Below are 12,412 nucleotides of genomic sequence, written 5' to 3'. Positions count from 1 at the left end.
CTTAAAGAGACAGAGGCCAATTTCAAGGCGTTTAGAAGAGGAAGTGATGAGAAGATAAGTTTATTTTCTATTTAAACATAAAAACAGCATTTTAATAACAGCTAAAGTTGACATAGATACTTTATTATGGTATAGTATTTTAATGTATGCCTGAGAAGCACATAATATTGCCCTTTTAATAAGAAAACAATTGTTTTTGAAATTATTTGAAGGTGAAATTATTTTTCAGTATATAAGTCCTTTGTGTGTGCTCTGTCCTGGTCAGGGCCCCAGAGAGGACGTGGAGTTTTTGGAAGCAATCACTGGGCTGTGGTTGGGGTCCACCCTGACAGGTCACCGGTCCATCACATGGCTCCTTCCATCCATTCTCCCTAAAGTCTTTCCTGCTGTGGTTCTCACCACTTGTCTTCCCTTCTTCCCTGTTTTGCATCGAAGTGGGAAAAAAAAAATCTAATTTTAAGAATAACTTTTACACAGCTTTTCTTCTTGGGCGATAGCCCGTGTCTGTTTGACTCAGCGTGTCGGAGCGAGAATCTTACGGCGCGTCTATTTATGTGTGTGTTTGTGTGTGTGCGCGTGCACGTTTGACAGAATGAAAGGAAGGTTGCTGCTGATATTGCTATTGTGGCCTTGTGCCAATCTCATTAGCCTAGCATGCAGTGGGCAGGCAGCCCAGATAGACACAGTGCGCACGCGCATGTGTGCAGCTGTGTGTGTGTGTGTGCGTGTCAGTGTTTAGGAGCATCAGCCCCAGTAAATGCCACCACTGTGGCTGATGGTTGCTTTAACAGTATTAAAAAAGAGAGAGGGTAAAGGGAGAGCATGGGAAAAAAAGACAATCTGTGAGTGAAAAAAAAAACTGTAAAGACTCAGGAAGAAGCTAAAAAGATGTCAACAAAAAATCTCTCTTTTTGTGTGTGTGTGTGTGTGTGTGTGTGTGTGTGTGTGTGTGTGTGTGTGTGTGTGTGTGTGTGGTGACATGCCAACCAAAAGATCTACAGGTAATTACCATATCATAACATTGGCCACTGACGTCACTGATAAAGCAAAGTGCCTGACAGCCAAACCTGTGTGTGTGTGTTTTGTATGTGTGTGTGTGTTAGTGAATGGCTGTGAATGTGTAAGACAGAGAACAAGCAAGCTGGAGAGGATAAAACGTGACTGACTGTGTAATTGGTGGTTTGACATTAGCTGTCTRCATGACTACTATATCCACAGAGCTGATACAACAAGGAAGCGGGGTGTGTGTGAGTGTGTCTGTGACTTTATGTGTGTGTTGACAGGGACTATAAAAATAGCACAGATTGTAAAAATAGCGCTAAAATGATTTTCTTAAAAATAATAATAATAATAACACATTAGCATTGATTCAAAACTGGCTGCTAAGCATTTAGGRTTTGGAAAAGAGTTTGTTCGTTTCACCTGGTTCCATCGCACAAACACAAGCAGAACCATGGCTCTCACTGTGTGTCAGCAGGRGGTGCCCAATTATACCGCGATCATGCCAAACAAAGTTGGAGCTATTTTTTCCTCTGCTRTTTTGTCGCCTTTTCTTCCTGGTTACACAACAAAATCCAAAATAGAAAGCAGAAAGTTTAAGACGGATAATATGAGAGGAGTCAAAACAGTCTATGCTCACATAACTTTTAGAATTTTACTAAATTTAAAACTTGTCAAAGCTTTTTTTTTTCCTTTTTTGTTCCTTCTTACTTTCCTCTGATCTCAGAACTCTGACAAATAAAGACAGCAGGGAAAGTGAAGGTTCACTCTGCCTCTTGATGAAGGCAATGAATTTTCTAGTTAGTAGATCCAGGATYACCACCTATTGATTTTAACACCTCCATACTGTATATTTTGTGTACTTACATACTGTATGACTATGGTGATATTTCACTAGACTAGCTTGGGACTAGCTGGAGACTATAAGTTGTGAGAAAACTGGYGATTTTTTTGCTAGCAAAAAAATCTGAAATGGGTTCAAGACAGATTCAAGAAGCCTAAATTGACTCTATAGGAGTAGACATAAGAAAATTTTCCAGGTTGTCTAGCAGACAACCTATTAAAAATATTGTTGTTCAGCAGAATTTGTGTTTTTCTGCAAACTTTACAATAAAAATTATAAAAAAAACCCTAGAAAACAGATTTTAAATTAATAAATATATTGCACTATACAGTGGATAAATATCCTCCGTCAATCATCTTGTATAGTGCTTGGACTTTCCAAGCCAGTAGTGGCCTGCATAATATATTATATTATATTATATTATATTATATTATATTATATTATATTATATTATATTATATTATATTATATTATATTATATTATATTATATTATATCATATTATATTATATTATATTATATTATATTATATTATATGAAATACTTAGTCCTGGGGAAATAGGCTTTTAGAAGACTACAATAAAACACACGTTTTTGTCCCGCTTTCGATTTTACAAATGCCGAAAATCTGTTGCCGCGACTTTAATCCTTTGATGTCCTATAAAACTTTGTCTCGCCTTRTCTCAAACAACCTGAAATCTCTTAAGTCGACCCCTGCTCTGTGACCATTTTCAGATATATTTACTGTCCTTTTTTAACATGTTCAAATTTCAAGGCTGCACACCTCTGCGACCCCGTCAAGGAATTTTGAAGTATTRAAAACATGATCTATATTTTAGAGACTCTCACGATTGGTGTTCTCCAACAAGTCATGCCCATAATCAAAGCGTTAGTTGATAGCAATTTTAAGTCACACTTATTTTAGATTGGACAAAAACTGATAAAACTCTGTTATGTTTCAGCAGGGAAAGATGGTCTTTGCCTAAATCTTTGGCATGACAAGTGGTGGGTAATATGCAATCCATTTAAGTAAGCCTAACCCTTTCATATCACTTAGAACAGAGGCACCACTTGGAAAGTTTTCATCTTTTCATCCATGAATCTCATTTCCATGACTGGAAGCCAAGTGCAGGATTTGGGCCGAGCTKGAGTGCACTATCATGTCCGTAATGGCGTACAGGAGGGGATGATGGGATAATTGATTGTTTAATTACCCACTTAACATAATCAAGTTAATTAAGTCACAAGCCACACCTGTGTAGAAACACCTGCTTCAAGTGCGTCCAGCCTCCTGGCTCAGAAATGTATCTGGCTCCAAGAAAATCAGCTGAAAAAGCCTTTCAGGAGATCAAACTAACACCTTGGTGTGTTGAAATCCAATATTTCATTTTAACTGATAATTCATGTAATATGATTACTTATCCATGTTTAACCTGTAAACTCACAAGATAACATGCAGGTGCTGAATAACCCCTTACCTGAACACATTGGATTCATTTTTTTACTCCTATTGTGTAAGCCCAACTGAAGAGGGTGCCCTTTGGAAACAGCTTAGGAAAACAAACCCAGTAAGTAGCTGTTTCCAAACTTATTTATTATTATTTATGAATGCCCCTCTAAAAGCACTACAATTAAAACAATTAAAAACAGTGTACAGACAAACTGAAACTCTCCATTAAAACCAATGCTAATGAAACRCTTTCAAACACTCACACTTGAGTATTTGTCACTAAGTGCTTCCATAAAAAGCAATGCTAATGAAATTCTGCAAACCAGCATTTAGATCAATGCATGTTAACATGTTTTATTAATGCTAATATTAATACCATAAGTAATGTTGAAACTTGAATTAAACATACTCAATAAGGTATTAGATTAAAAATACAGTAACCATTATTGTACAGTTTGTGAAAAGAAAAAAAACAACAACTTGAGGAGCTGTATGTGGGGGAATGTATTTGTAGTATGAATGAAAGACACTACTGTAAATCGAAATACTGTAATATTAAAGCAAACCTGTTTAAATAATTATAAGGCTAACATTCCTTGAAGCAATGCATTTTATCAGCTAACTGTCATGAGTTTCAGACTAAAATAATCTTGTTTTAGGTAAACCTTGAATATAACTTTATGCACAGAATCATGCAACAATAGCTATGTTTACATAAGTAATAAATAACCAATCAAATTAAGCCTGCATCATATAAAAGCACCAGTTGGAATATTCTGATCTGATTCAACTCRTTTGGAATGGATTTATAATGAGAAAGAGAAGGGTAGATTTTGCTGATTGATAATCTGAATGGCGAGCAGGTAAACACTTATTCTGATCATGTTGTTCTGGTTGTGGACAACTGACCTGACTGTGCACCCTATATCAAGCTGACATATTTCCACCTGGCTAGACGCTAATATGTCAGAAAAGCAAAACTGGTTGGCTTTTTTTATTTGAAACATTGAAAAAGCTCAAGATTATCGAACACCTTGATGGTCAAAAGTGCATCCATCTCCACCGTTATAAAACCTGGCACATATCAATTCTGGGCTCACTGAAGACACAGAATGTTTTTTATGTTCATCAACGAAGTAAAACTTATTTTCTGTGTTTTTTTAGGGAAAGTTTACAACTCTGTGCATGTCAGTACTTCTATTTTGAATAAAAACCTGGTGCATGTAAACACTTGTCAAGATCGGAGTAATTAAATTTGCAGCCGTATACATTCGGATTATTTAATTCAAATACAATTCAATCCGATCAAAGMCTTTTGATGTTGTAAACATAGCTATTGTGAGCTGTCCTGCACACAGTATGTATTGTGAATAAACCTCAGTTTTTACCACATACAATTTCTGCTCTAAATATGTAATATTACCGAGTTATAACAATTTGTGTTTTCTATTTTTATTTGGTTATGTCAGCGATCTTGACTCAAGCTGATTCCAAATGTCAGTTGAAAAGGTACATCATCTGGTTAATGTCTGAAAGTTTAATAAAATATTTCCAGTGGTTAATGATATTTTTTTCAAACAGAGAAATAGACAAAAAAATACATTATCGCCCATTTTGGGTAAAGAATATGCCTGTCGTTGTGCACACCTTTAACTGTGGCTCAGAAACTTTTACGTCTTTAAATGTTTGGATGAAAAGATGTGTTTTCACATAAAATTTTATTTTATTTGTTTATTTCTTTTTGCCAGTGTGCAGCAGTTGCTGTGGCGACCTTGTTAGTAAAGCGTTTCTAATTTCCCACCCAACAGCTCCAGAGGGCCATTAACATTTATTTTGGGCTGTGAACTACTGAGATGAATATCTCTTCAGCACTTCAGCTGCTCGACGCTTCACTGTGTTCACAGCTAGTCGATAACTGTGCCCGTTTGCTCTTTGGCACGGCAAAAAAAAAAAAAAGTCAACGTGTTTGTTCATTTCCATGCTGTTTCCCCCCATGTTTTGTTAAATATAACTATTGCAGAAACAATTTAAAGTAGAAACTTCTTTACGTTTTCACTTCACAAACAAAAAGGGAAAAAAAAAATACTGTCTAACACCAAAACATACTCATGCCTGGCTCTAATTCCAATAAAAGCCATCAGATTTTGTTTTAACCTATCTCTTCATAACAAAGGGACATTTAACAACTTTTTGTCTCAGTTTTGGYGCAGTGTTTGAATCAATGTTTTTGTCTTGAGGGCACCAAAGACTTGTTACCTTTTTTTTGGCAACCCTGTTTCCATTAACTTGGCCTCAGATTCCATCTCCTCAGGCACCACTTCAGCACAGTTCAGTTGTTGGTGGTGTTTTTTATGTCTTTGAGTTCTAAAACAAAAATTGCTTCTGCTCTCACTGTGTCGTACGACTGGCTCCCAACTTGTTTGCAACAGTTTGTTAACACAGTTTGACTCACCTGTTCTTGTGCCAAAATGGGGAATAGACTACACTATTAATCATGCAGATGGCCCAACTTATTTGTAATTTATGCCTGCCAGCATACCTTTTGAAGTAATATAATTCTTGGCTTCATAAATAGTTAACAGGTCRGACCTACAGGCCTTTGCAAAAGCTTTTGTTTAAAGTTTTAAAAGGGCCCCTTTTACCACAGTGAAGCATCATCTTTTTTTTTTTTTCTTAAAACTCTATAAACAACTGTGGAGACCATTTGCTGGAGTTATTAGAGGGAAATGTCTCATTGTTGTAGCTGCTCAACAGTTCTCCGTCCAAATTCTTTGACATGCTGTTATGATGGATGCATTATTTTCCTGAAAAATGAATAAACTATTCATACATTTCAGGTTAAAATCTGGTTTCAGGTTAAAATAATAGTAAAATCTTGATTTTATGTTGTTTTATTAATCTCTATAATTTAGTAAAATACTCTTGAAATGGCTGGAAAATGCATAGATTTGAGTAGAATTTTTATAAAATTTTCCAGGCGAGTATACCCCTGGACCCCCCCTAGAGCTTCTTCACTCCACAGCTGCAAGCCTATGAGGGCAATGAGGTAAACTTCTGGTTTTCTGTTTAAAATAAATTATATTGTTAACTATGGTTTCTAAAGATACTAAATAATATGAAAGACAACACTGTTTAACTGTGTATGTCATTGGTAGTGGGATTTTGAAAATTGTACAGAAGCCTTTCCTAGGGCACGAAATTGTCTRTGGCCAGCCCTGTTTGAAAAAGAAAATCTATGGATGCAAGCATATGTTGTTCTAAAACCTGCATGTACACTACCCAACCAAATAATAAGTGCCCACCTGGATTTAACAAAGGTCTATGATGTGGAGTTGCTGCAGTTGGTCAGGTCTAGGTTCAACAACTGTCTGTGCTCAAAGAACGAGGTCAGCTGACCACCTGAATAAACTGAATGACCAGGTTATTCCATCAATGCATTTTTTCTTCCCTGATGGTACTGGCATATTCCAAGATGACAATGCCAGAATTCATCGAGCTAAAATTGTGAAAGAGTGGTTCAGGGAGCAAGAGGCGTGATTTTTACACGTGGATTGGCCACAGAGTCCATTGAGAATCTTTGGGACGTGCTGGAGAAGGCGTTGTGCAGCGGTCAGACTCTACCATCATCAATGCAAGATCTTGGTGAAAAATGAATGCAACACTGGATGGAAATGAATCTTGTGACACTGCAGAATCTTACTGAAACAATGCCACAGTGACTGCATACTGTAATCAAAGCTATAGGTGGTCCAACAAAATATTAGTGTGACCTTTTTTGTTTGTTTGGTGGTGACGCTTTTTTTTTTGGCCAGGTGTCCTTCTCTGATCGATAGTGTCTTTTCTGATGTGTAGGCCTGTGCTGCCCATGCCTTAGACACAATTACCACATTTAAAAAATAGGATTCATGCATTTCAATAAAGCTCTTTCATACGCATACTGTGCAAAGAATTTTTTACAGCTGGTTGAACTTTCCTTGCATCTCTGCTCTAGAGGCATTATAAAGTCATACACAGGAAAATGCACATGAACCTTATGTGGAAAAAGTCAACTTTCTTCCCCCAAACCCCTGACATACATGCACATGCCTGCAGGGGTGCCGGGTGCCAGACAGGAAATCTTTCTCAGCTGACTGGAAGGAAGATACAATTCCTCTGGAGGGCTGAGGGAGAAGAAGACATTTTCCATGGATGCACACAGACATGCACACACAGGCATGCTCGCTGAAACACTTCACACCCAGATATAACCGCAACTGCTTGGCTTTGAACACTGAGCTCGTTACAGATGGCTACTGAGATTGCAAATGGTGCTATGACGAACGTACCAAAAAAATAGACTTACAGAGTGATGGAAGAAGAGAAATATTTCAATTTTATACAGAAAAATAAAAAAAATTAAATGATGTTTTTTTTCTTGCACCCAGGTGTTTCCTTTTCCCCCCATGACCTCAATTTCACCGCTTCTTTTAAAGCATTTATTCCTTCAACATGCATGCTTTTACACAGCACACGTTTGCTTCACCTCAATGCAACCAAATGTATTCAGACCCGGGGCTGCCCAGTACAACCACGGCTTCCTACCTTTGTAATTGGCGCTCCCTGAAAACTTTCACTGCAGCATTTTGTGGTCAAGCGTTGCGCTCACGGGCAAATGGAAGCTAGCTGTCCGAGCGAGGCAGTGTGTCTCACTGGGCGCTTTCCACAGAAAGATTTTTACCACTTTTTTTTTAAAAGTTCACAAGTATTTTCTCACTATCTGTTGCACCTTCTCACCACTCCCACTCACACACACATATGCACTTGCTGCTCTCTAGAAAAGGTTCACACATATTGGATAATCAGAATGATGGAAATTGTGTATTGCAGCTGTAGGGGTTGCAGGGGCAAGTATTTTGTCACTTTGTTTTATTTAATGATGTAAACTGCCTGTTTTTTACCTCACAATACTCTAATCATTTTGTTGCTTAATAAATCCAACCTCTAAACGACATTTTTAGCTGAAGTTGCTTTAACCTTGTCTTTAACTGATTGTTAAAATGGAGAAACAAAGACAAATGCACACATCACCTGACGGCTTTGACCCTTCTGGATGAATTCATCTGATCACAAAATGAAAAGTTACAGTAAATGACTTTGTCTGATCTGAGGACAGACATCTATTAGAATTAACTGCCAAAATAAAGTTTATGGTTGTTCAGCTGATAATGTATTAACTACTTGACAGAACATCATTTTTAATGTGATCAGACTATACTTTGAAAGGGGACATATCATGAAAATCTATATTTTTAGCCTGTAAATATATTTTGTTGTGTACTTAAGAGTCTCTAGAAGTGCAGATAAGTTGAATTTAGTCTCTCCCAGTGCTGCATAGAGATCTTTCTAATCTGTTTGGGCCATATTTTTCCATTTTCTCTATTTTCCAAGACATTATTTTCTGAACTAGTGTGTCAGTATTTGCAGCAGAACTGCTAAATAGGGTCAGGACCTACCAACTACAATTTGGTGGTCTTCATTCTCCTCTGGCTCTGAGTCAGACCCTGGTTCTGACATGTAAGGCTGGATGGACAAGTCTTCCATTCCTGACATATTTTATGTAAATTGTAAATAAAAGGTTTCTATGCCGCTGTATATAAACCCCTCTATCAAACAAGAATGGACCGATCTGGCAGCTGGGGGGCATTGTGTGAAGCACCTCATTTGGATTTAAAGAGACAGCCTCAAAATGAGCTGCTTTGAGACACACGTCAGAAAAGGGGTGACAGAGGGGCGTGTGGAGTTACAATAAGGAATTCAGACCAAAGCATTGCAGTTCCACTTGAAAATCTTGACTTTGTGTAGCATTAAATAAACTGTTCTTACTTAAACCCTGAAAATGTTGAAATATAAACTCCTTTATGCCAATCCTGCAGTTAAAGTAAAACTGGATAAATATGACCTTAAAGTATAAGTTTTGTAATAGTCTCAATTGATTTCATATTTCAACAAATTATGGCGTTTTGACTCTTAAAACAGTAAATTTTACATTTTGAATCCCAGTCTTGCYTTTAAAAGTGCATTGCTTTTTTCCACAGAAATTTGCAAAATTGTATTTTTTTTAATTTAAATCATCCTTTTGCACCCTCATTTGATCACAGACACCCGTTTTGCTGTGCAAAGGGTCCAAACATTTGATTGTGTGTAGGCAGATCGACTGTAGACCTACTGTAGAATTATTTTGTACCATAAATAGAGTCTTGAGGAAAAAGAAGTAAACATGGCATGACAATAAGAAATGGGGAAAATGGTGACCTGAGTATGGTGTTACACATGCCTGCTGTTTGTGAGAGCATGTCAACATAAAAAAACACATTAAACACATCTAATGTCCCTTGCTGTCTTTTTTGCTCTGTTCATGTCAAACAGGTTTTCGTACAAATTCATAGACAAACACTGACACAAGTATGATAAAATAAAAACATGCAATCTTGAGCATGTAACAGAAACACACTCACAACACGCCTGCAGCCCCCGCAGCACCATCCCTAACAAGTCAAAACAATGTGGCAGAGCTGACATCTCCGATTAGACCACTAGGCCTTTAAAAGTCCAGGGGTGTGTGTTGTGCGTGTCTCTTGCGTTCATCTAGTGTGTACGCATGTGCAAGTGTGTCAGTGTTTGCTGTGAGTCACGCTTGCAGAGAAATGTCAAGGGTTAGTGTAAAGTCAATGTCTTAAGAGTTGCCAAAAGCTTACAGGTCTTCTCGGCGATGATTTCACAGCTCCCAGATCACACCACAGAAACACTTTCACACAGTGATACATGTTCAKTGAGGCAGCAGGTAGGCAAATTTTGCATAAAATTTGACATTAAAAACCAATGTAACATTTAACATTATGATTGCCCGCCACTGAAGGTGAAAGCAAAGAAAAAAATGTGTTTGCCCTCGTCTTTGTAAGAGTGTCTGTGCCTGTGTGGTAGYAGCTGAGCACCATCTCCAACATTTTTGTTGTCTGTGTCTTCTCTGCTAACCTTAGGAAACATGAAAAAGGATATACTGTACATGTTCTGCTCATATTGTGCTGTACTGCATGACATAACATTATTTTCAGAGTTTGACTGAAACAACAAACATTAAGTTTTTTTTTCTCAACATATGATAATTTTAATTGAAATCAATGGCATTCCTTTAAGGAAAGCTTGACTTTTAAATTTGTTAGGTCTGATCCAAAATAAAAGGTTAAAATAACAACACACAACAAGTTAAAAACTGACCGACCATAAATAAGTGATTTAAATTCTGAGGAGTAAAAAAAAAAAAATGCCATCAGCTTCCAATGCCTGGTTTTGTTCCTCACTAGTCAGACTGTGTGTGATCTGGCTAGAAGCGAGTTTTCCTGTTAAATAAACACAAATGAAGCTTAGCCGATATGTCTCGRCTTGTCAGCTATTAGCTAGCGGTTAGCTAAACCTCCACCGTTCAAGTTTAATCTTAAAAAAGTGATGTGAGGTACTGGACCTCCTGGATATATTTAAGAGACTCTGGCTGCAAGTTACTATTAGCTGCAGCTTCATCTACCTGCAAAGCCGCACCTGGCAAGTTTAAAACATCCTGCATCATTGTTCTGTACGCAAAATAAGGCGATCATGGCTTAAGCCTTTGTGAAAACTAACACATTGTTCAGCTCTGTCAGCAACAAATTTGGCTTTTATAAAAGCCACGAATGACAACATTCTAATTTTCACAAATTTCAAGCAATTTTGTTATGTTCAATTACTTTGCAGCACAAATTACTTTTAATTTAATGTAGTATTCCGAGAAGCATTTTCATTAAGTTGTGTAGACAAAATATAAMTAGGTGTAAAAAATATTGACAAAAATAGAAGAAGAAAAAATCTAAACCTAAAAAGCAGATTGAAAAACTGGAAATGCTAACTATTGACCTTATTCATCATTAAAAAGCCACAATCAGTCCATGAAGCATGACTGTGATAAGGATTTGGCCTTAACAGTGATTTACTAAACAGAGTAAACAGGGCTATTTGGGATAATTTTTACTTCCAGCTCTGTTCATTTCTCATTATTGTAATCATCATTATCATTAGCGACGGCAGCAAACCTAGCRTCCCACTGTTGCTGCAGAACAATTTTTGTAAACAGAAATTTACTGTATACCAAGACACAGATTTTTATTTATTATCTGCTTCATATTTAGAACTGAACACAAACATGCATTCAGACTGAGGTGTAAAATCTCATTGAGCTACTTTAAGTAATGACAAATTCTGTCTGATTACGCTCAATAACACTGAATCAATTATTGGATAAAGAGTACCTAAAAGGTAAAACAGTTGCAGTTTGATTGCTGTTGCAGATTTGAACAATGCAGTTCTTGACAAGGTGCCCTTTGTGTACTTTGAAGTTACCAGAGAAAGAATTAGCCCCAGGTTGCAGACCCTGAATATTAGGGTAACAAGAATAGTGGGTTAGATATATGTGCGCCATATAGCCAACCCTGTTACTCCCGACCCACTGCCTTGCATGTTTCCTGCTTCAATACATCTGACTGAAATGAATGAGTGATCGACAGGCTTCTGTTAAACTTGATGACATTCAGAGTAAGCAATTCAATTATTTGAACCAGGTGTGCTGAATCATGGAAACAGCTAAAACATGCAGGACAGTGGGTCACAAGGAACAGGGTTGAAGACCTCTGCTATAGACAGTTAAGGTTCATGAGAGGAACTGTTTTCTTGGGACATTCTCACTCCCTATTTATCATATACAGTATGAACACTGGTCAGCCTCCCTCTTTGTCAGTTATTGGCACGTCAGGCACATCCCTCTCGTAATTGATTCACAACATGAGAATGAGCCTGTTCTCATATTTTTGAAAAACATGTAAAATGTGCTACAACTAACCTTAACCATGACCCTTAACMCTCTATGAACCCTACATCTAACCCCTGACCTTACCATATAACCCTAACCAGTAACCCTGATTTCTAAACTGAACCACTGGCCATAAATCTAAGAACTAATCACATTTGTCAATAACTGGAGCAGAGAGAGCCTTTTTTTTCATTTTGGAAAAAAAATAACATAATATCAATTTATACATTCAATTATCAATTTATACA

The sequence above is a fragment of the Austrofundulus limnaeus genome, unplaced genomic scaffold (assembly GCF_001266775.1).
Source record: "Austrofundulus limnaeus strain Quisiro unplaced genomic scaffold, Austrofundulus_limnaeus-1.0 Scaffold56, whole genome shotgun sequence".
In the NCBI taxonomy this organism is placed as follows: Eukaryota; Metazoa; Chordata; class Actinopteri; order Cyprinodontiformes; family Rivulidae; genus Austrofundulus; species Austrofundulus limnaeus.
This window is presented reverse-complemented; position numbering follows the sequence as displayed.